We start from the raw sequence: 25,801 nt of genomic DNA on the forward strand, positions 1-25,801 counted from the left end.
TTCCTATTTAGACTTTGTACTACACACTTTTTCCTTCTCTCACTTTTTAATCTGACTTACACTTCATTTTCTATCAACCCATTTTCCAGCCTTAATTTTTGCACTCAGAGAAATATTTCCTATTGCCTCCAAGTTAGGCCACAGTTCAATATGAATTTCAGTAGCACTTATCTGAATTAGACTAATCTAAGAGTGGAAAAAAGTGTGGCTCTATATTGGCTCCTTTATCCAGTTTATCATACAAGTTCTGCAAACAGCGAACATGAGGGCAAAAGGAAGCCCGGAAGGGAGGATGTGCTTCTTTCAACACACAGACATATCAGTCTGCTCCAGAGGCATTACCCAGTAGTCCTTCACTAGCCTCAGCCTGTCTAACAGCTGCCTGCCATAATCTTCTCTTGGCTATTAGCCTTTATCTTCTCCTGGCTGCAGCACTTGTTCAATCCATCACTCATTGCACTGCTTCAGGATGCTGAGAACGTAGATCATCATTCACCTATTGCCATGATCCTGACAGGGCTAAGCAAAGGGTCAGACAGGAGAGCCTGTGGAGGGGGTGGGAACACAGCTGACAATGCCAAAAGGTTGGAAAAACTGCAGCCAGGAAGTTAATCTGCAAAGGTTGTTTTCACAGCTCAGTACCAGACTGGTAAGAGCTTGCTGCTTTCAAAGGACTGGATCATTTTCACCTTTTTCCTTTCTGTGTTATTACTGCTCTTCCTCCCTACTTCCAGCAGCGCACTCCTGCTCTGGGCATTGCTCAGTCCCTTTGTGAACTGCCACTGGCACCCACCTCAGAGCCAAGGACTGCCTGAGACACTGGGAGTGACAGCATGCATGTATGCAGTCTGACAGGAACACTCAGCAGGAGAGAGACGAGAGACACGGAGGCAGAACCATGCAGCTCTTTTCTTTTCCATCTCTTCTCCTTTCAGTTGTTGTTGTCATACAAACCAAGAACAAGTACTATCAATAATGAACAACTAAGCAACAAATTTGAGTTGCTTTTCATATACCAAGTTACTGCTACTCAGAGTTAAAAACAGTATACCAATTTAATTGTCCAAAAGGTATTTAGGAGTTGGGAAAATCTAAATTATTCACTCAGCCAGACTCCACAATATGAGCTTATGGTAATTGTGATTGCCCGGTGGGTCAATTAGGAAAGTTCAGGGAAAAAATATTTCTCTTCTTCAGAAGAAGAGAAGAAATATACTGCAACATCACTCTGCAGCACTGAAATAGGCATTGACCATCTTGTCACATTAGAGTGTAAGCATACTTGCTCATATAGAAATATATCATTCAATGAAGTCTCTTGTCCAAATATTTATGACTTAATTACTTACTCATACAAAGAAAAACTCCTGCATTAAAAAATCATGAAAGTTTAATGAGGACAGAAGGCAGTAGAGTGAGACTTGTGAAACAAACTGCATCTCCAAGGTGGCAGCTGAGAAAACGTCCCACTGTTATTACATGACTTGCGAATGGAAAACAGGTTCTGACACAATTAACCTTTTGGCAATATAGAAAAGTTATTAAAAAGACTAAGTGGTGTTTTCTTGAAGGCCAAAATTTGTACAACTCGCAAACCCACTCAAACTCAGCACTGCTTCAAAACTGATAAACACACAAGGAGCAGTTACAATTAACTTCTGTTCTCAAAAGAAGTATTAGAGGTACCAGAACATATTCTTAGTCTGGACGTCAATTTTCTTTGTTTGGAATAAATGAAAACAACAGGCAATACTGCCAAATACTAACATAGGAAACAAACAAATGAAACATAATAAAGGGAAAGGCAAAGGACACAACTTCTAAGCATAACAAGGTAACAGTACCCAGCAGATAAATTTATTGTGCTGTTAATCAAGTCTCCTGTTACATGTAAAGTACTGTTGTGAATGTGTGAAATGGATGCCAGGATTAAGACTTAACAAATTTATCTCTTCCTGAGCCACCTTATATACTCATGAAAAAATATATTTTTATTTCTATTTTAATGGCATGCACCCTACTATTGCTGTTGCAGGTAATTGTACAAATAGTAATCAAGAGCAGTTTTACTGATCAAAATGTTGCTGTTCTTCCATTGCAATTTCAAATATAATTTTCAGAGATTTTGCTGATTTAACACTCTAGCTAAGTACTGGGATCACATCATCTGCAGATACACTTATGTTATCTAAAACAAAGTTCAGTTGAAATTCCTATCACACACACACATGGATGCACACATACAAAAAACAGCAGGACACAAACAGGATTACAGTAAATTCCATTCAGTATGATATGCAGAAAATTAAGTGTTAATGAGTTGTAGATCTCAAAATAGCTTATTTCTCCTATTCCTCTTTCTAAAACACCTTTGTATAAATATTTCTTAAACTTATAGGTGAATTTCTGATCACACTAAAATCAGTAATTCACAACTTCTCTTCAACAAAACCAATGGTTTTCCTGGCTTTTTACTTATATATGCCCCCCAGTTTTATATGTACCTCACTTTTTTTTTTTTTTTAAGCTTATGTGTAATTTGGTTTCCAAGCAATATAAATTGATTTTACAATAGGCCTTGGAAAAGTGACCACAGCATATGCAGTAATTGGTACCCTGAAAGCCTCCATTTCAGATTTTTCATGGCTTCAAGTAAACCAGTAGTAAATTTCTGTTTTTACAATTTTAGTTCTGAACCCAATCATGTAAAACACATTTTACTACGTCTGTCTCATTCCCTACAAGTATGGGAATGTTTTGTCAATGAAAGTGAGAATGATTCTGTGATTCCTTGAGATGTTATCAACAAATAACTGCAAATGAACTTCCAATTAAGCTCCATGATGCTGATGCTAAGTGTTTCATTTCCACAAGCTCTTCAGAGAGCCAGTGCATTATCCCACAGAACTACTGAAATACAGAATTACATAGTATTAAAGGTGAGGTATGTATTTATAGAGCCTATTGAATGCTTTCCAAAAAAAAGACCTATAGTATTTCACTGTTAAAAACCAGTTTCTCTCTTTCTTTAAACCCTTTTAAAAGGCTATGACAATTTTAATATTCACAGGAATTACACACAGGTAAAATAATAGAAGTATGGTTCTCGGAACAAAAATATTTTTCCATGTATTGTAGAGCTCTGGAATACTAGAGCTCTTCTGAAAGGGTTGATGAATCATACTATTTAAAGGTTGTGACACATTTATGCCCAAACTGATGCAGGCAAAGATAGTAATTCTCAGTTACAAACCTGTGCAAGAGACAGGTTATGTGTTGGGACACTTGGTTTTAAATTCCGGATGTTTTTGGATGCTGCCCATTTCTGGTATTGAACTGACTTAATTGGCATATCTTAACTCTCCTGCATATGAAGAGGGGGAAAAAATATTGTTGTTATTTGATTTGCTTTTAAAATCGTTTGCCACTAAGGTTGACACAGAAGAACCATAAAACTAAAGAATAAAGATAATAATTCATATCCCTCCTTAGACAAGATGATAAACTTAGATTCACTTTTTTAAAGAAGCAAGCTGCACAACATTTATTTAAAGCACAGAAATAGGTGATGATAATAAATATACTGAAGATGTCAGACCATTTAAAATAAATATTTAAAAGGTTTTTAGTAAATTATGAACATAGGCCTTCAAGCTCTGCGGAACAAAAATTTAGTCAAGGCAGAGACTTAGTCAAGGCTTCTCTAGAATGGCAATGAATATCTGGGGCCATTAGCACCCTAGAACCCTTGGAGTACAATTGTGCTTATCATGGGCAAAGAAAAAGCCATACTGGTATATGCCAAGTAATAGTTATTCCCCTCATCCAAGCCAGAACACAGACATTTCAATTTATTTGCCTTACAAGCTTCCAAAACATTCACCCATGAAAAATTTTTGTACCTTGCTTTAACTATTTTCCACCAAAAAGAAGAATGGACTGCCTCTATGATTTTACCTTTCCATGATTTAAACTGAGAAATGGGGGTGTAGCAGCTGACTCCAGGAGAGTGAGGGGCAGCTGTTGCTTAGGCAGCACCTATTCATAAGTGCTTCTTGTGCCTGTCCCATGCACATACTTTATTTCAAAGGGAAATCCGCAGAAACAGAGCCTATTAAGCAGGTCTTAGGCTGACAGCAATGTCTTAGGGTCAGACTGGCCATGTGTTGAGCCCTACTAAGCCAGACCACCTCAGACCAGTGTTTAAGCCAAGCTTACAGGAATCTTTCTGCCACAAAGGAAGGAACAGATTACACACAGATCTGCCTCTGACATCCTTGAAAGTGTGTGATGCATAAGACACCTTGAAAGAGGAAGCAGAGGATTGAAATCTGCATCCCTTTGGACAGAAGCTAGCAAAGAAAAAGACCAAAAGAGTCAGGAGGGAAGACTTCGGAGAAAAGGGTGAACTGCTTCTTCTAAAAATTAGGGGCAGGATGTGAGAAAGCAATTGCATGTTCTTTGCACAATCACAAAGAGGAGGAAAAAACTGGGCACAGAAAAGATGAATCTGTGGAAAGTGAGATTCAAAGCCTAAGGTAGTTTATAATTAGCTCAGTTAGGAATATTCAATTAAAGGCTTTTAAATGCAGTGTAGGAAGCAATGAAATTTGGCTTCTCTCCAAAAGTAGTTGCACTCATACCCAGAACCAGGACAGTCTCAGGAGAGATTAGTGAAATTAATGGAATTACTAGAATTTCCTCTCCTGGTCAAAAGTTAGTGCTCCTGCCTGATGTACGAAATTATTCCCCATTTAGGTTACTCCTGAGGCACATTTTTAAATAGCAATATTGAGTCTCCTTTATGTTTAGTTCAATATTCTCCATGTGACATAACAGAAGCCACGACAAAAATATGTGTCCTGTGAGTACAGTTAGGAAATATGTATCAGCAGTTTGATTTCTCCCTCTTCGACCCATGCATTTTAATTTCTTGGGTTTCCAGTTTGAATGTTATTGCTATTTCATTAAGGCCATAACTATCTGTTTTCTGGTTCCTGAAAGCCTATTTGGCATAACATTTGAATTAGCAGTAATGACAGGAATATGCTCTTCCATCATCAAGTTTGTTACCTTGATGAATTTCTCTCTGTAGAAAAATATGAAATGAGTTAATGCACCTGCCTATTAAAGCCACTTCAGGAGATGGCTGAATGTATGAATGGCCTATTAGCTAAAGAAAAATTCAACCTAAGGCCCAAGGAAGAAATACAGCTGTATCTAAAAAGTGGATTTATTACAGATATTTCTTACAGTACTCAAAGAAAAAGTAGATGTCAGCAAAATTAGGAGTGCTAAAAGATCACACTAAAAAAGTTAGACAATTTTTGGGCTATAGGACTTTGCATACAAAATGGTCAGCCTTATATGAATTTTTTTGTGCATTTAAGGCTTTTTTGCTACTTCTTTGTATCTGAACTAAGATTATCTGTCACAATAAAAAACCCAAATAAACAAACAAAAAAACAGAGGAAGAAACTTACAAGAGTACTGGACCAGCTGAGTGAGGCTTCTATTTAGTAATCAAAGCAGCAGATTGGAACAAAATTTTGGATAACTTGGATAATTAAAAGCCTGACAATTTGTTTTAGAGAGTACTATCAAAAGGATTATTGTTTCCAGAACTATCTAGAAAAGTGGAAATAAAAGACTCAAATATGGATATTAGTTTCCTTTTTTTCTTCTGAACTTTCTGTAGTGCCACTGAACTGTTTTCATTCAGAGACAGGTAACCCACTACTGTATAATTGCAAGTAAATGTAAAATACTAAATTCATATTTGCTCTATCTATACTTACCCGAGTAAATACTAAGAAAAGCTGTTTTAACATTGAAAAATGAGTATTCCCACCAGTTGAGGAGTCAGAAATTCCCATTGTCATAAAAATCAAAATTATCAAAGAGTTTAATAGATTTCTGGATTTATATAGAAATCTGATAAGTAGGTATAATCTTTGATAAGCAAAAAGGACTGGAAAGATCTTCTGAAAATGTTAAATTTAGCTGCTTCTTCTGTAGGCATAAAGTCAGCTATTTGTAAACACATCTCTTTTATAACTATGCCAATCAGTATCTCTGAATTTTTTATCTTTTTTTTTGCTAGTGATTTATTTCACCTGAGTCGTGGTTGGTTTGGATTGCTCTTGTTTTGATTTTCTATCCAAACTATTTCCATTGGAAATTTATCCCAGGATGTGATGACTCACAGGGGAAAAAAAAAACCACCAGACTTAAATTTAATCACAATCACACACAAATTTTGTTCTTTTGCTACCTTTTCTTCATTATGTACCAGCAGGATATATTTATCAGCAGGAATCTTATTTTCCCCTGACTCTCCTACACTACAGAAGACAAGGTTTTATAAACCCCTCTGTAATGTGGGCTCTGCTGTCACCTGAATAGTATTTAATTGCATGTGCTCCACTTTGAGTTCATATGATTTTCAAGCACAAAAATATCAAAACTGCATTAATTATTCTAAGTGAAGTGGCCAGTTACTTACTGCTCCTGGAACTACTCTGAACAACAATCCCGGGGCATCCTCAGACATAATTGTGTTTTTTCACAGCTGTGCTCAGTGCTGTGAGCTCTTACCTCTTGGTCATCCAGCAATACAGAGATATGTTCTCCCTCTCAGTTATTTCTAATAAGCTCACAATTTAAAGCAGAATTCCATTTTATTGGTTCCAATTGACCTTCCATCATCAACTACTTAGACTGTAATCCCATTTCTATTATTAAAGTCCAAGCAGTCTTTCTGAATTATACTCCTATGTCTCTCTGAGCTGCTTATTGTGGGAAAACCACCCTCCTTCTCCCATTCAACCTGTCCTTTGCCTTCTTGTCCCATGATGTCATCAAAAGATTTACTTGGCATTAACAATAAGTTATATGACCTACTGCATTTTATATAATAATTTTACAAAATTATCAAATAGTTAAATGTCTACTACATTTTAGCTCCTCTTCCATGGTAATTAGAATTTCCAATTAAATTATTAACTCTTAATTATTTCTCAGTATCAAATGGTCCTGGTCTACACCAGGTAATAGTCTTGTAAGAAAGCAGATCTTAACTTTCTCCGAAAGTACCTATCCCTGTTATTTTATTTTAAAAATTACTTATTTAATTCATTTTATGATAATACTGATGAGAGTTAGAGGCTGAATGCACTCCCTTGGAAACACACCAGTTACACCATAAAGGAAATGATCAGTATTACCAAACACTGAAGATTTTATTTCTTGCTGCAGACATATTCTAAAGGATAATGAATAGCAATGCTTTTAGTGTTCCTTGAGATGTGTTGTGAATTCTTACAATTCAATAGTAGAAAGTAAACATAGCCTCTACAGTATTGAAATCACACAAATATTCTGAAATTTTAAAAATTGATATTTCTTAGCCAAGGCAAATGAGTCCCGATATCTCTATGTAATCTAATTTATTTTGCTTCACCCAAAAGTATTCAACTAAGTCAAGACAAGGACTTGTCAGCTTTACCACAGCTGTCATTTTCCCATGCTTTTAACAGTCAAGGAGTTACTGCAAAAAATCTGTAGGGACAGGCTGATTATTAATTGTGCACACAAACACACACATAAATCCCTTTGAGGCATATTAGCTTTAAAAGTAAACTTTTGTCACCCAAAATGGCTCATGAAATATGCAACATATATTACAAATAATTATTCATCAGACATATCAGATAGTAATAACTGATGACTTTAATTGCTTAATTTCAAAATATGACATTAACATACACACAAAACATAGGGGAAATTAATTTTCTATAGCACGAGTTTTGTTGTCACATGAACCTACCAAGCCCAGGGCTTTGTAGCCCTTGAAAATGGGAATTTTCACCTTTGTCATCAATTTCCTATCCTGTTTGGCAAAAAAATTATATGATACACTAATGATTATATGATAACTATATGATAAACTAATCCATACAGTAGAACATGCTGAATAAGAACATTTATTAGCCAGAAACTTAATTTCTGGTAATCTTCTGGATTTCTACATTTCCCTGACACTTTGAACTTATTTGTGAACAATTCTGAACTTCAAGGACACTTTGAAATCAGTTCCAAGTTATTTAAATACTTATACTTTAAACATATCAAACCAGATTCATCTGGCTGCACTAAGGCAACGTTTTTGACTCTGAGCATATCAACTAAGCATACATAATTGGCTATAGAGGGGTAATTAATTCAATTGTTGCTTAATACAAGTGTTTGGTCAGCACAGAATATATGTGCTATTCATGTAGGGAAAATATGCTGACCCAACTATAATAAAAGTATAAATACGGTTTGGTGTGTATTTGCAGTCAGGTCTTGCATTTCATCAAGAATTTTGCCAAACCAGACTCACTTTCCAAGCAAAGGTTTGATCAGCTGTTGAATGCAGAGCCATCCTTGCAGCCTTTTTTTATCCAAAACCATGGATAGGGATTTTTTTCTACTTTGATCTCACACTATGTTTTGTTTCAGGAATTGAAAATCAGGACTCATATTTGTGGCTGCCAAAATGGTGCACCAGATTTTTCAACTGCCCTTACAATAGAGGCATACAAAGAACAGGAAGTAAAAAGATCTGCTTTCCCTGCCTAATTTATTAATATTTTCACATTGCTTTTTGTAGGAACAAAATAATCAAAATGCATACATATATAGAGAGATCTGTCAAATAGATAGAGATAAGAGAGACTTTCATAAGCATATATAGATATCTACACTTTCATAAGCATGTAATACAATATACTATATTCCTTAAAGATGCAGCAGTTTTATGCCTCTTTTGTTTCCTTTACCTCTTTCTCAGTGCTATAATGCAATCCTGTGTCTGAGCACCAGACTTCAAATGAGAGATCTATTCAAAACATGCACAGACAAAATAAGTGGTTTCCTTAGTAATGGAAACTATGTGAAAGCCTCTGAAACAACTCCTCCTCCAGTAAGTCACGGTGTACATGATCCTTTCTACTCCCAGCTTATTGATTTAAAGATAGCTTTACATTTAAATAAAAATATTTAATGTGTACAGTTTTTGGAAGTGAAACTAGAGATGAGAGGGAAGACATTTACTACATTCCTAGTTACATTGTTTGGGTTTTAATCAGTATGGATGTTCTATGTTACAGTCACCTTTTAATTAATTTTCTAGATCTGCAAGTTGAAAAAAATGAAATTGTATAACTAAACTCTAAGGGCTTCACTTAGGTACCCATTACACTCCCATAGTTTAGTGTACTTTATTCAAATTAACATTAGGTAACCATATTCTGAGGACACACTGCACTTCATTGTGCTCTTTCTTGTCATCACCACGACAAATTCATGCTGTTAATGGCATGGGGAAATAACTGATACCTCTCTCAGTCTCACAGTAAAAGTAACTAAAAGCAAAATGACATTCTAGTTCTAATATTTAGCTTAGTGACTAAAGTTTTCTAAATCACCAGTACAGCTCTTGTGCAAATACTTATGAAAAGTAGAAATTTAGAATTTCTATTGTTTTCCACCCATTTTAATACTAAACCACAATAAAATGCAACAAGAATAATTTTTTTAGTTTCATCAAAAAAGTTTAAAAATTCAAGTCTGAAGATCTGTCCTTGAGAAACACACACACTATATATCACATTTATTGCCACAAATGTGGCATTATCAGGGAAGATGGCTAAATTTAAAATAATTTTTTTACTTAGAGAAGGAGGCTCCTTTTCACTGATCACATACTATTTGCCAAACCACAGCGTCAACAGAAAAAGTAAAAACCTGTTTCAGATAAAATATCAATTAATGTTCCATAGAAAGGCAAAAAGATATGAGCAAAGAAAAGGAAAATGGCTTCTCTCTAAGGAGAGAAATTTCCAGACCTATCACCATCCAATTACAACAAACTGACAGCAGGGTGGAAATTCTAGGCCTTACATTCAAATCATTATTGCCACTATTTTCTTCCTCAGCCTTAGAACAGATTAGCTCCAAGAGCTATGACACTGACTGCTATATTCCATGCACATTCTGGGTCCCACAAACGAGGATCACAAACAAGCAGATCCATCAGAAATCTACAAGGGTATCTCAGTCATAAAGATCCACCACAGAGAAGATCGCAGTTAGTTATATCCAATTAACGAAGGCTACAAAACCTGAGATGTCACCACAAGACATAAACTTTGTGAGATGAAATCAATTTTTAAACATATACACTGAGCTTGAAAATTGCTTTACAGATATTTCATCAGCCTTATCCAGCTGCATATAAAGATTCTCTAGCTGCTTTTTACTACTGTGTCTTCATTAAGAATGCCATGTGATGCAGCAAGGTTGTGGTTGCTATGTGTGACTCACTTCCAGCCTTCTGCAGATACTGGTATGCCAGGGATTCTTGCCTATTAGAATAGGGTCAAGGATGAAAATTAGAACTCAGATATCCCCCTGTGTTGGACCTAGTAGGGATAAAACTTGTTAAGATTTTCAGACCTCAAGCCACTCCTGCAGAAGGCTGACTATGGCTCTGGGACCTATAATGAGGAAAGAGACTATAGCTTTTGCCTGGGATGTCATACTTTTTGTTTCCTAGAAAACAGTTGCTACATGAACAGGCAAGTTTTCTGGAATAGGAAATATCTCCTTGATCACCAAGATCATCTCCTCACCCCTGATTTCATTCAACCCCATCACACATGACTGAATTTGCCTGTACTATAAGGCTCTTTACTATGCAGTTCCAGATTTTGCCAAGTCATATAGCACCTACTACCTACATAACATTTAAAGAAGTAACTGGGGCTTTGTGCATAAGTAAATTTTTCCTTATGTGAAAATTCTTTACAGATTTGTTTCCATCTGCTTTTGCTCTATTGTATCAACACTAACTCTCAGATCTGATAAAAGAAATTTCATAGCAGGTTAAGTAATCTGATACAGCATTTTTCATTATGAAGCGCAACTCTAGAAATTTGAATTCATTGTTGGCAACAAGCCTTTCATCTTCAAAAAAGACAAAGAACAAGAGCCAGAAATGTTTCTTCTGTTTATCACTGAAAAAAAATTATTCCATTTTGGAGAGATACATATCAATAAAAATTAGTCTGGATGGGAGCATAGCCCTTTTAGGAAAACATCAATATTCTTGCCATGATAATGCAAGGTTGTCAAATGCACATGACAATGTCAGATTGATAACATTGGACTGAAAATGCTGGCAGAACAGGGTTACATGAAGTGGTGGTCTTCCAGGCAAATCATACAATGACAACCAGCTATAATTTGTAAGTCAGTTAATTTATTAATTGACACCACAGCACAGATTTCTTTGAAACTGACCTTCACTCAGAAAAAAATACTCCACAACCCACATGGAAGATATAAAAAGGCGTGCTTTACAGAACTGGTGAGAATTAATCTGTCAAACAAAACCCCACCAGCTCACCTCTTTTTTACTCAATGGGCTACAAGAAGAATGAGCCTCCTCCTTGTAGTCATGGTGCCTCAGAAACCAAGATAGGAGCACATGTAGTTATAAGTGATAAAGCTGTTCCAAAAGTGTTGTCTCTTTTACTCATGGCCATAATCTGTATGAATACACACTTAAAAAAATAATTTCCAATTTCTGATATAAAGTGTATCATCTTAGAATTTAAATCAAATAGTTGTGGTATTTTTACTGTAACTGCACAGTATTTATCACAGTTTTTAACTACACTTGCTGCATTCTAAACAGAGCTGTGTTCTCAAAGACTGAAAACACTAGAAATGGCCATGGGTAATCCTGAACCAGCAAAAAAGGATATGGAGGCCTAGGGATGCTCTGCCTTTCTACATAATGAAAAAAGGAAAAAGTTTTGAAATCATCTTCCAATTTTGAGAAAAATGTAGACACAGAATCATTGTATTTAAATAACTAAGGGATTTATGGATTGTGTTTATTGTCCATTAAAACAAATAATTACTTAGTTTATTTAATGTGAACTCAGTAATCAGATAAAATGTATGCTAAATAAATTGCTGGAGTTAGTCTGCATTAATTTCATTGTCTCTCTATCAGTCTGAGAGAAGTTTTTTCTATCCTGTAACCTATTAAGCTATATATATGATTTTCATAAAATTGATTACATTGCTATTTTAAAACCATTAAGCATCACAGTGAAATCAGCAGAAAAATAACTTAATGAACTTTAATAATGATAATTGTTTTGGTTATAAAAGATACTTTTCTCCTGCAGATAGTTTTAAAAAATATTCTTTAGCATTACCTAAATAATAAAATTCAATTACTTCACTTTTTTTTACAAAACAGAATTTTAGTGTGATTTAATAACATTTTAACTAATATGTAAATGTATGCCTATCAAGGAAGTACTTTAATTGCATATATAGTCTATCATAAGAACTCACTTTCTTTATGCAAGTATACTTTAGTTGATTTAATTATCTAGCCCTCTAATTACACAGTCCATACCAATCAACCAAAATGAAGCACTTCTCTAATCTTAATTTCACATGTCAAATCACTGAATATGTTTTTGCATGATTCTCATGTTAATTAGAAAGCCAAATTTTGAATGAATGAAAGCAAGTTCATGAGGAGGCTAGGGGCAAAACCCAAGAAGGATTTCACACAGGGCAATGCTAGTCCCTATCTATTTACCTTTCTCCAGATCATCTGTTTCTCCACTGGATGAGATAGGAGTTTTAGTTGCTTTAGTTGTTTTTAAAAGAACATTTCCAACTTTGTCCAAATTTTTTGAAATATTCTTTTCTCTTACTGCCCCCACAATCCCATCCCTCTAGCACAGGTTAATATCTTTTGCGGGGGCGAGGTAGGAGAGGGCTGAGATCAGGAAGGATTTCCATTTTTTTGTGGGAGTTACCGTGGCAAGAGGTCTTACTCTTCTGGCTTTGGGTTGTGCTTACTTAAAACATCCTGAGCATTATCCCATCCAACACAGGACATTATGTTGTGCAGCAGGGAAAGCTTGTAGGCTGACTTGGAAGTTTAAAATGGCTTGAATTTGCAGCTCATGGTGGTGAACATCACATACATCAGAGACTCCAAGAGCCACCTCGTGGGGGCAAAGGAGAAACAAGGTTTCACCAGTGAGCCCTGAGGCTACAGAACAATGATGTGACATCTTTCTGATCTGAGTTTTCCCTGTCCCAACCTCAGGCAAGAAGACCTGAAAGGTAACCAAAGATGGATTTGCCCAAACTTTTTCATAATAACTCTTTAGGTCACATTAGAAAAAATTTGAATATCCATAACAAAGAATGAGAGAAAATAAAAAGACCACGTGGCCTTTCCCTGGCCTAGAGTATCTCACCTATTTGCAGCTAATCAGTCACATAAATGCTATTATTTCATCTATGAAACAGTCCCACTCAGTTGGATGAGCGAAAAATGAACAGCACACATCTTTGAAAAAATTTAACTCTTTGTTCACTGTAGCTAGCTTAAGTGCAGTATTCAAAAATTTGAGGCAGAAGGAAAAGACTACTTAAATATAGTCACAATGTAGGTACCAGTGAGCCTAACAGGAGTAGTTTTGTAAAATTTGCCCTAACCAATTATAACAACCTGAAATTTATTCAGAATGGTGGCATTCATTTAATTCAATTTTCATAAAAAGTGATTTTATGAAGAATAAAATTATTTTCTTACTAAATAAAAACAAAAATAATGCAGTCCAAGATCTGATCCAAAGTGAATTAAGATGTGACTCAGTATTCATAAATTAGCAACTATTTTATTGTAAAATTTTGGTGCTATTGCTGTAGCAAAAAGTACACTAATTCACACCATTTACTAATCTTCAGAAAATATTCATACTGTTATTAGACAAGAGCATGAGCCTTTCTTCAAAGCAGATGAGTGTGAAGTGAGAACCACATCTCACTTCAGTCCACTAGAGGGTGGCCTGACTTGCTCAGGGCTGTGGGACTGAACTCACGCAAGAGATCCAACATTTTCTTCTTTTTGACCTGTTGATAACCAATTCTTTGTGCTTCATTATTAATCATATCCTATTATAAAGTAATTTCTTTTATATAAACAGTATATATGATAAAAAACCTTTTCCTAACAACATTTGTGTCATTTATTGTTCTATATATTTAGGAGAAGGGGTGATGACAATCAGAAATTATTCTACAGTTTTTAAAACCTTCATAGCTTGTATGCCCTTTGGTCACAGACACAGAATAAACAGGGGAAAAATAAATCATTCACCAAAGAGGATGGCATAAAGAAAGAAGAAAGAAAGGGAAGGAAAATTCTGGGCATCCATTGTTTATATAATTGGATGGCCACAAAAGACAGACTCAAGCAGTGAGAGATTGAGAAAAACTGACTTCTTATTTAACCAACCCCTTTCAGAGTTCATTTAAAAATTTTATTTCTCAGGAAGATGTATTAATGCTCTTACTTTCTACTGATAAGCACAGGTAGTAAAATGCAATATTTGACAAAATTTGGAAGAGGAAGAATATGTAAAATATTTTCCTATCTTAAGCTTAAAAAAAACCAAAAAAGGCACCAAAACTGGGGGCAAGGCACAGCACATTTTTCCTGAACGGTTTCATCACACAGTATCCTCTGAACTACAGCAGCCTTTGCAGAACTTCAGTGATCTCTAATAAGTTGTTCTGAGTACAGATAACAGCCCTTAAAGGGAAAAAAAATAAAAAATAAAAAAGGGGGTGGGGGTAGAAAATGTGGACCTCCCAATCTGTTGTGTACAGACAGAAAGCATGCCCCGTAGCTCCCAGAGATCGGAGGAGCTATCTGGGCGCGTTCACGGGCTGGTGCGGTGCTCCCGTCCCCGAGCCGCAGCGGTGTCACGTACCAGACATCTTCCCACGGCCACGCAGCCGCGCACTGCGCGCATCTGGGCGCGCCAGCACCGCTCCTCCGGGGAGCGCGGCTCCGCTATTAATGACCGCTCAGCAGCAGCACCGTGTCAGTGTGACAGCCCAGCGCCTGAGCCGTGCACCGCTAACCACCATGGAAACAAGGAGAAATAAGAGCAGCTAGCGAGCTGCTCTCTCCCCCGCCTTTCTCTCTCCGCTGGATTGCGAGCCTCAGACAGCCAGGCAGCAACAGCGCCTGGCAAACGCAAGGGATCTCAGCTGGCAGCACGGAGAGTCTCTCATGTTGTAGGATATCAATAGATACATCTCTGTATTATAGACTGTTAGACACACGCATGCACCCCGACTCACACCCACACGTACATGTGTGCTCGTCTATACCGACTCTGGCTTTAATACAAGTATATCGCTACCTGAACTAAGGATTCAAAATTACTGAGATGCAAGAACTCCTCCAGCTCTGAAACTACTCTTATTATAGGGTAAGTTCCTCTTTATTTTCAATTTTATTCTGACTTTTATCTAACTTCTAGACTCTTTCCCCTTTCCTCTTTTTGTAGTTATTTTATTAGTGTATTTTCACATATTACTTCCTAAACAGAAATGCAAACGCAATATGCTTTTTATGCCAGAGATAATCTAAGCATGCTTGCAATAGTATTAGATCTGTGCATTTGTTAGCTTGAAAGAACATCAAAGGATAAAAAAAATGTAAAAGAAGAATGTTTCCACTGGTGTTTCGGAGGCAATATTAAATTAAACACTTGCTCTGCGTTTTGAAACCAATAAAACAAAATACAGGACAGCCTCCTTTCTTCTCTCCAGTGCTAGGATTAAGGGAAATGCTGTTTATGTCAAGACCTAAAACCACTGAGCAATGAGGCTGAATGAGCATATCACAAACAGTTATTGAATTTCTGCCAGGCTACATCTTAAGGATTGTGGCAAATGACTTCGCTTAAAAACATCCCCTTTCCAGTCAGAAGGGACACTGTGAATGTCTGATTACTGATGCAGCTGGAACTGACGTTAGGTAAAAAGGATCACATTAAGCGGAGGAGTTCTAATCTTCTTTGGTAATTAACAGGATCTCAGCAGGGTGTCTCTATTTACATGGAAGGAGAGTGTTTAAATCCATCACTATAAAAGCTCTGCCTGTTTTAGTATAGCAAGGCTCAGAACTGTTTGCCTTTGCTTTCCATGTCTTTGTTTTCACATGTCTAGCTGGAGTTTTTGCCCAGCACTGCTGATGAGAAAGAGAACCCAACACAGGGGGAAGGAGAAGGCAGCAAATGAAGGGGGCTAGAAAAATATCAGTGATTTTCTATTTAACCAATCTAATCAACTTAAAATTCCAGGCTAGCACTACAGTTGTCTAATGTGCTTGTGCTTATGCATGTGTATGTCATTTCTTCCATGCAGTATCAGAGTACCTCAGTATCCTTTAGATGAAAACACATTTGGTAAAGTGCATCAGCATGGATCTGTGATTCATGCATCAGTGAAAGACAGAGATAGATTTTACTTTAAACCATGAAAAATACAGGTTAGCCCTCTAATGCATGCTTCAAAGTGAAAAAAATACAATCTGCATCTTCCTGTATGCTTTTGTTTGCTTTTTGGAGTACTACATCTGTATTAAAAAACATCTCAGTATTTTGATTATTTTCCTACCCCTTTTTCTCCCTTCAGCCCCCTCACTCCTGTGAACTCTGGAGAACATCATAAAGATTCTGTTCCTTTGCACCAATGTAATTATTTACTTGTAATTTTAGAGCTACTATGTTCTGAGAAACAAACTGTGAAAGAACCATCAACAGATAGCCACTGGCTTTAAGACTGTCACCTTTCCAAAAATGTCAGGAAATGGGTAGCTTAACAATACTTATGGTAAGAAGTCAATTAATTCAGGTGACCTTTGTAAATGGTGACAATAAAGCAGCTCTGACAATATGCCACGGCATTCGACATTCCCTCTGGAAAATGAATGAGCTTAAGAAGAGGTTTTCTTTTCAGAGTACAAAATGAAAGGTACTGAAGCATTAGCTCCTGCTATTGGCAAGCTTGCTTCCTCTATTTTAGGTGGTCTGTGAAACCTGTTTAAAGCAAGCCGACTTATTTTATTATATGAAACACAATCTCTGGTCTAATTAATTAAATATCCTGTTTTCATTCACACGGCATGTGCACAACAAGCATTTCCAGCTCCTGGTTTGGATTTTTACAAAACGTGCTATAAAATAAGTAGAGAAAACCTGATTCTGATCTCTTCATGCTATCTGCAAAGGACTACTCAGGAAACTTTTTCTACATGCTTCACTATCTTCTCAGCTATTCTGAATGTTTATCCTCATTCATTTTTAATGTAGAAAATAATTAAATATGAGTAACTTTACAGAAATGCATCATGGGTTTTGCCACATATACTCTAACGTGCTACTTCAAAATATAATACAGATAGCCAGAGAGCTTTAGAAAAATATGGCCATTTCAATCATACATGTACAGAAAACATATTGTAGATGAAGCTTCTCTACACAGCACAGACATTCTTAACCAGCAAAGCAGGCAAAATGTATGGTGACTGTATTTTGGTTAATACTCCCTCAGAGCTTCTGCAATAATGTTGTAGTGTCAGCCAACGACTGGCTGATGTTGTTATGGTAACCCCAAAGTCCCGTCTTTTAGGGTGGCAGCTCTGAGTATGACATCAGAGCACGCCTGCTTGGAGTACCCTGAAGTGGGTGAGTACTTCATTTTTGCACCTGAACTAGACCACATCAACTAAGCAACATTGCTACCTGGAATGCAGATCAAAAATATAATGTATAATCTTTGTTAAATGATCAAGACTGAGCAGCTTATGAAAATATTCACATCCTGCTTTTCAGTTGTAATCATTTGTCCTTTGTCACTAGAAAACAAAACTATTTGCAAGACAGAGCAAACCATTTAGGAGTGTTGGAGCCACCTTCTTTGACTCTCACCCATAACCTTTATTGTATTAACAATTAAAAGCTAGCCAAAAGCTTTGCAGCTTGCTGACAATCACTCTTAATTAAAGTTAGACTGGTATTTAATAGCCAAGTTTTAGAGTATTAAAACAATAGAAGAAGATAAGCAGTAGAAAACAAAAAGACTTTTTCAAGACAAGTTCTATCTACAATTGAAAGAAAAGTCACCACAGAGAGAAAAAGTATACCTTTTTGAACTATATATAGATAGTTTTAGTGTTACATGGTACATTACTGTTTTAGTTAATTCGTATGTCCTTTCTTCAGATAGTACCATTAAAAGCTGAAGGAAAACAAAACTCTTGAAAGAGACATTGTCAGAAACTACCTTAACATACTCTTCCATGTCAAATTCCACAAACTCAACTTCATGTCAAGAAGCAAAAACCGACAATGAAAAACCAATTTCACATGTAGCACTCAAGAAACTATTTTCTGAAGACAAAGGAATGGAGAGTTTCTAAAATTTTTCTGAAGATCAAAAATCAGATAGTTTCTAATTATTTTTTAACAGAATATGACTTCTACAAACCTTCATACTACTTTAAAAGAATACTAATTCTCATTCCAACAACACAACAAGCAATTGAAATCCTTTGATTCACTGAAAGAAAATGCCAGTAGAATTTGAGAAGAAACAGTAGTGACAGATGTCATTAGAAAGGTCATTAAACACATTAGTATTAAGAGAAAAATCAATGCTTCTCATTAAAACTGTAATGTAACTGTAAAAAGGAATTACTGTGCCTTTTACTTATTCAACTGACCAGTCCACAAACTGGTAAAAGCCGTTATTGTGAAATGGTGTAGTTTATAAAGAACTTATTCAAATCAACAGTATGACCTTCAGTGTTATACAAAAAGTCTATAAATGATTTAATCAATTTTTCCTCCATAAAGTCATACCCTCAACTGAACTGAACTGATAAATGTTTATTAGCTCAGCACATGGAGCTATACTCATCTGCACCAGAGAAAGATCCAATATGGGTGTCAATAAGATTATTTTACATTGGGTTCTTCATGGAGTAGCTCAATGTGGCACCTTGTGAAAGAGTATTTTCATGAGGGTCAAATACAAACTACATTCAAATTTTGCTTGATCCAATTCTCTGCCAACAGGATTTCATATTCTTTATGCATGGAACGTCAACGATAATACAAGCTACAGACATGCTCTCACCCCTAGCATTTACCAAACTGCTTACTTTTCTTCAAAGCAAAAACAAATGCAGACATTAAAACAAAGGGGAAGTTTCATTTTATAAACACAAATTCATACAGCATATCCTCAAAACCATTATCCTTCATTTAGAAATACTTCTTTTTCACAAAAGATTTATCTCAAGTCTCTTTCAGCTTGGCCACAAGCAGCAGTGGTCTAATTGAAAGGAAATAAGAAATAAGATCCCTGTATTCACATTATTTCTATTCAGTTGTTGTATTTCTGGAAATCATTAAAATATCTGCCCCAAATTTAATGGTAGTTTAACTCTACTGACCTCTGTATTAGAGTAGAAAAGAATTTTGCCTCTTTTGTGCTCCCAGCTCCCACAGTCTCAGTCAAACTGGGAAATGCTTTTTGACAACACTGGCACAAAGGACATAATTTAGCTTTTCTCTTTCCTGAATAAGCATCTGTACTTAGAGGTAAACACTGCAAAGCAAAATAAAATGCTACAGAGAATATTTTTTCAAAATGTCTGCTGATTATTAGTATTACCCCAAGAGTCTTTTAATAGACATTTCTTGTTATGCAAATAGCAACCCGTCTGCCAGGAAATACTTTAAATTCTCTATAACATTTGGCATAAAAAAGGTACAAGTCATAAGTTTAGCTGCACCAAAAATCCCTGGGCATCCAGCTACTAGTATGAAAAAAAAACAAGAAAAAAAAACTTCTTATACAATTATATGTCTAGGGATCAGACAATTTCAGAAATTACCTATTTAATAAGTTATGGAATAACAAAAAAAAAAACACCTGTGGTGTAATAGAACACACAATGAAGAGCAACGTTCTCCATTGAGACATTTTTTTAAAGTGCCATAGTACTATGCTATTATACCATCATCCTGGATAAGAAAAGATGACTCTCAAATTGTCTCTAAAAAGGCAACCTGATGGTCAGACATTACTAGGGCTCTTCTGGTGTGGTGTGGAGAGGTTAAAGGAAACTGGGTTGGTTCATTTTGTCATGGTGCTAATACAAAAAGTCATTCTTATTTGAAATAGAATGAGCAATATGTACCAGATTTGGGAGGTATTTCAATAAGTACAATTATGGGACTCATTCCCTGAATAAGGATAAATACAAATGTCTCCTACTTTACAATAGTAGCATATCTCTGCTGAAAACAGATATATATGTGTTGTTATATCATATTTATGTGATTTATTCAGTACCTAAAGAACTAATAAAATTTTCCATCTTGACAGGAATAATTTTTATGTGAAGACAGGAACTTTCTCAAAGATTTTAGCTAGTGTCACAGTAGCTATAAATAGAAAGACTAGAAAGACACATTTGTTTCTTCACCCCAAGCTCATTCCTGTTGCCAAGTTCTCTCAAGTCACTGAACTTCCTCTCCCTTCTGGAAAGCAGCTTTCTCTAGAGGTCATGTCAAGCATCAGCAGTTTTTGCAGATGACACTTAACAGTGAGCTAATTCACCCCAGTGCAGTGCAGTGCAGTGCAGCATTTCCACCAGAGTGCAGAAATACCTGCTGAGCTCCCCACCCCAGCTGGCTCCATGTTCCATGCCATGGAAGGAGCTGAGAGACAGGAAAGACCACACTGGTCAAGGCTTACACGAGAGCTGAGTCTTCTAGAAAAATCTCTTTTCTGTGTAACAACAGCTCCAAACCCACTACATAATACTAAACTGCTCTCTTTTGTGTGTTCCATACAGAAATCAAGCAGTGCAGTAAAAATTCTTCCTCCCTCTGCACTGCAAAAGGATGTTCTGAAACAATTCAATCAATTTATGAAGTACGGTATTTTCTCTTCTCAAATTCTAAACAAATAATAAAAGCCTTTCAGTATGAAAACTATAATTACAGCCAAGTGGTGCTTCATGACCACTGTAGCTTGAGGGACATTGTCTGCACAACTCCTATTTAATATCATTTTATAACAACACAAAGTTACTTAGGTTATCCTCCTAAATATAACACTATAAGATTATCCTAGATATTGTGTGTATTACAACATTTTGAACACATACTTCTTTTTTACACAAGATGCACCATGTTAACTTTCTGAAATGACAGCTGAGACTGTAGAGCCACTATTTCATCACAGTCTCACAATGCAGTAATTTTACTTTTTGATTTTGGCCAGTTACTTGCTGGCAAGCCCAATACAAGCCTAAAACTCAACAGTACTTGAGAGAAATTGAATGATTAATAATGATTATACCAGTTTATAGAGGTATCCTTATGAGGTGAGAGAAGACAAAATGAGGTAATTGCAAATATAATGATCTGTTAAGCTAGAAATGTTTGTCTGAATAGCAATTTCACCCAGCATGTATAATTCACATAACATATTCTTCTGAATGTTGCTTTGATATAGATTATCCAGTCATCAATATTTTATCAGACAAACACACTTTCACTCATTTTATTTTTATTGTAAAATAAGAGACAAAAAGGATATTCAGCATACTATTCCAGGGTTAGACTCCAAACTCTAAGCTGCAGAAAATAAGGAAAAGTACCCTGTCCTCCAACACCAACAGCCAAACTGCTGAGCTCTTTCCTGGGCAGAAAGAAGAGCCAGTCAATCTGAGGAACTGCCCAGAAATATTTCTGCATTTCTCGCTTCCTCCCAAGGATAATATGCATGTTTGGCATTATACAAACCCCACACTCCCTCTGATAGGAAGCAATCGCCTGGGATTTAGTGAATAGAGTCATTTTAATGAGGCTACTCAAGGCAATGCAGATGCAAGTGCCTTCATTAGGCATTTAAATATTGTCTTCAGCAGGTATCATTTAACAGTAAACTGTAACTAGAATAGATAACTAAAATTATATACAATTTCAAAGATTTAAATGCTAAAATCTTAAATTACCTATACATTGTCAAAATTGTTAAGTACATTTAGGATTTTTGGTCATTTCAGTTCAAGCAAAGTATATAGATTCACATATCTGGAATTTTCATATTGGAGGTCCTGGCCTTCTGCTCCTACTGAAATACCCTTTGCTCTTTTAAGGGTTGGAAAATCCATAAACTTGCTGATTTTCAAATGTTATTCTCATTACCACTCTGACAGCTTCTGGGGTTTACTAAAAATTCACAAAAAGGAGCAAAACCATCTCCATTTATCTTAGGTGAATGTGAATTAAGTATTCGTAATCTTTACTTTGTTTTAAGTTGGGTTTATGTATCAGTTCTTCAAAAAGCAACTTGTGTTGGTATGTCATTATGTTAATCCTAGCAACAAGTATAGAAAACATTAAAAATTAAGAAAAAATTATAAAAAGTTTAAATAAACACACAATATCTGTGCCTGACACAAATATGTCAGGAAAACTAGAATGGTTGTGTTGAGAGTGTAGACTACCCATTTACAACTACTTTAGTTGTAGTAAATGGATTTAATGTTACTATAAGCACATTAAAAGTTGTGGCATAAATCCACTATACTACTATTTAATCTCTCAATAGAGGTTAGCCAAACTTTCAGAAAGTCTGAACAAATTCTGTTAAAGCCATCTACTCCATCATTAATTACAAGGTAGATATTTATTTTTGCAATAAAGAGTAATCAATGCTCAGGGCTGAGGAAAATGTTCAATTCCAAAAAAATTAAATTTGCATTAGCATTGCTTTGAAATACTTTTTTTTTTTTGGGGATGTTGAAGTACAATATTGAATCCACCATGATCTGTTTGCAATGGAATGGTCAAAGAACAAGATTTGCAAGAAGGAAGAAATTCCAGTTTGATTTTTACCTTCCATGAGTTTGTCTGGCATAAGAGCAGACTTTGCTTTGAGTGGGAGGATGGACTAAAGAGCTCCTGAGGTCCCTTCCACTTGACTCTGCCATGATGATGCTCTCAATATAAAGGCTTGCTTCTCTGCCATCTCTGCCCTGGGTAACAATGCACAGCACCACTGCCATCGGAGCCTACTCAGATGTCTTGGTGTGACTGCATCACATGAGAGCAATTTAGATGTTACTAGAGGTGAAGGGCACTGTTCAATCTGTCTCTGAGCTAGTTGTATGGAGCTGAAAGTTCTGAAAAGGCAGACAGTCTGCTGGACTGCTAAAGGAAATAAAACCCCATTTGGACATGAGGCAATATTTGCTTTGCTGTTACCTACAAGAGTACTTCAATGAAATCCCAGCAGAACACTAAAAATGCTTTAAATGTCCTACTAGCTTGTTTAAAAATTTTAAAATAGCACACTATATTTATTCAGTTAACAGAAAGCAACTATTTTCTACGAAGAGAGAAGCATGATTCCCTGAAACATTACCATCTTAATTTGTAATCTCTGTATTTCTGCTCAGCCAGGTGTTCAGTGTTTTCCACAGATCTGGGACTGAATACACTACAGTTTTATATGCAGCTTCAAAAATACAGCTTTAGCAATCATGCATTAGAGTTAGCATAATAACCACTTCATATTAAGTGCTAAACTTTGGCTTTAACTTCCTAGCATGGTATTTTACCTCATGTACTGAATATACTTAAAACTCTTTCACTCTTTACATGTTATAAACCTGCAATGAGTTTCATTAGAAGTGGTTCTGCTGAGAAAACCTGTCAGTCTGAAGGCGTTATTTATGCTGAGTTTCCATAGTTATCACCAATATCAAGGTTACTTACTCCAATGTCAAGATTATCAAGATACTTTACCAGAGTAATTTAAAAACACAAATTGGTCAATTAAATTTGCCTAAAATTTAGAGCACCCTTTTACAGACGATTAAATGGACACCATGTAAGGCCTAACTTTGAAAAAAGCAATGTGGAAAGGACAACAAACTAGAACCACACAATACTAATACCTGTAATCTCATGGAAGCCATGGAGTGTAAAGCAGGACAGAACTAAGCTGCAGCACTAAATTCCAGCCTTTGCTCTGATCTTATCAGTAGATAACATAAGACAGTCCTTTCTGCTTTTAGTTCAGCATATGCATAAAATCTTTGTCATGAGATTTACTTAGTACTACGTTTAAAGGGAGGGTTGGGAAGGCCTTTAAAGCATTTTTCTCATATTAGAACCACCCCATGCAGACAGATTGCATTTCTATTCTTTAGCTTGGGTAAAAGCTATAATTTGATAATATTTTTAAAGAAAAATGTTTCTGAAAAAAAGTAAATTATATTGCTGATATTTATCACCAGTATTGCAGCAACTCCCTAAGTAAATATTCTGGAATACTCTGAACTCAAAAGTATGAAGAAGAAAAAAGTTTTAGAAGAAGAATTTCAACAAAATAATAGTCTATATAGGATATGTTTATCTATGACCGTTACATCTTCCAGGCAAAGTCTGCTTGTTGGCATTCACTAGGGTTAAGTATTTGAATGTAACTCAAATCAAAATGTTAATGATTCATTATAAAATAATTTCTTCTTGTAACAAGGATGCATTTCTTATTATGCAGTAATTTGCAGAATTTATTAACAAACATTTTCCAAAACAAGCACAGAAAGCTTTGCTTTAAAAGGAATTCCAGTTCAGTCCTAAATAGGACTCTTGTGAGAACAAGAAAATCTTGTCTTTCTAAATGCCTGCTGGCTTTTAACTCAGACTCTCATAGTCAAGATAGATGTTTAATGGAATTTGAATAATTTGAACAATTACAGGAAATCATATTTAAGTGCAAAGGACAACTTTTAAAATTCAATTTAATATCTGTTTACATGCCCTGATAATCACACACAGCAAACATGATCAGCACTTACAGCGACCACAGCTATATTTCATTGACAGTAAATCTAGATAGTTTGACAGGGCAAAAACCAGTTTAAGCTTAGCAGTTGAAAGCTTAAATGCCTTTCATAGCCATGCAAAATACGAGTGTATGGGAGATTCAAAATAAAAGATGAAGTAGATCTAATTCATTGTTATGTAAATAGTATAGAGAAAAACCATAAAGAAGAAATTGAGGATATGAGACTGTATATGATACTGCTCTCCACACTGCCAATTTACATGTGTTTTATTCTTGGACTTTTTCTGCAAAATGCAAAAACTGGTTACCCTAGCAACTGCCACATGTTACCCAGTTTATTTCTGAGGTACAGAGCAGCCTATAAAAGAATAATATTGTGCACTTCTATTAGGATCTCTCAGAACAACAGAGAATTCAGAACTTCATGTGCCAGCATGTCCATGTATTTTATGAAAGTTTTAAGAAAGCATATTAAAGAAAGAGTATTGTATGTTTTTTGTAAACTCATTTTCTTTATGGTTTATGTGTGAATTAAAAACAAAGATTAGGAGCTATATGGAGAAAAATATATACTCTGTCCAACCTGATAGTTGTTTTCTGCATTCTTTTTTTAGTACAGTTCTAGTAGACATCTATAACAAATAAATAAAGACTTCAAAAGTTCTTAAGTGATTTATAGGATATCATCTTCCAAAGTGTAATACGGACCTGAGCAACCTGGAATAGTGGAAGGTGTCTCTGCCCATGGTGGGAGGGGTTGGAAATAAGATGACATTTAATGTCCCTTTAAACCCAAATAATTCTATGATTCTGTAATAATTCTATGGCAATCATTATGAAGATCTCAAATTCTCATTATCTTTTAAAGATTAAGACTTAGTTCAAAGTAAGAATTAAAGGATTTTGCAGTTGCTCATTAATTATATGTCCTCCCTCCCCAAAATGCAGATCTTTTTGTTACATATCTAGG

General features: G+C 35.7%; 2 protein-coding genes across 2 annotated transcripts in view; one reads left to right on the forward strand and one right to left on the reverse strand.

The window, feature by feature from the left end:
• Window positions 1-25,801, reverse strand: part of IMMP2L (inner mitochondrial membrane peptidase subunit 2) — a 408,398-nt gene that overhangs the window by 198,655 nt on the left and 183,942 nt on the right. The window lies entirely within an intron of this gene.
• LRRN3 (leucine rich repeat neuronal 3) overlaps window positions 14,788-25,801 on the forward strand; it is a 32,476-nt gene continuing 21,462 nt past the window's right edge. Inside the window, exon 1 of the mRNA XM_030960425.1 lies at window positions 14,788-15,374. The gene's annotated coding sequence lies outside the window, so the exon portion shown is untranslated. The remainder of the gene's footprint in view (window positions 15,375-25,801) is intronic.

This window comes from Camarhynchus parvulus, chromosome 1A (assembly GCF_901933205.1).
Source record: "Camarhynchus parvulus chromosome 1A, STF_HiC, whole genome shotgun sequence".
NCBI lineage: Eukaryota > Metazoa > Chordata > Aves > Passeriformes > Thraupidae > Camarhynchus > Camarhynchus parvulus.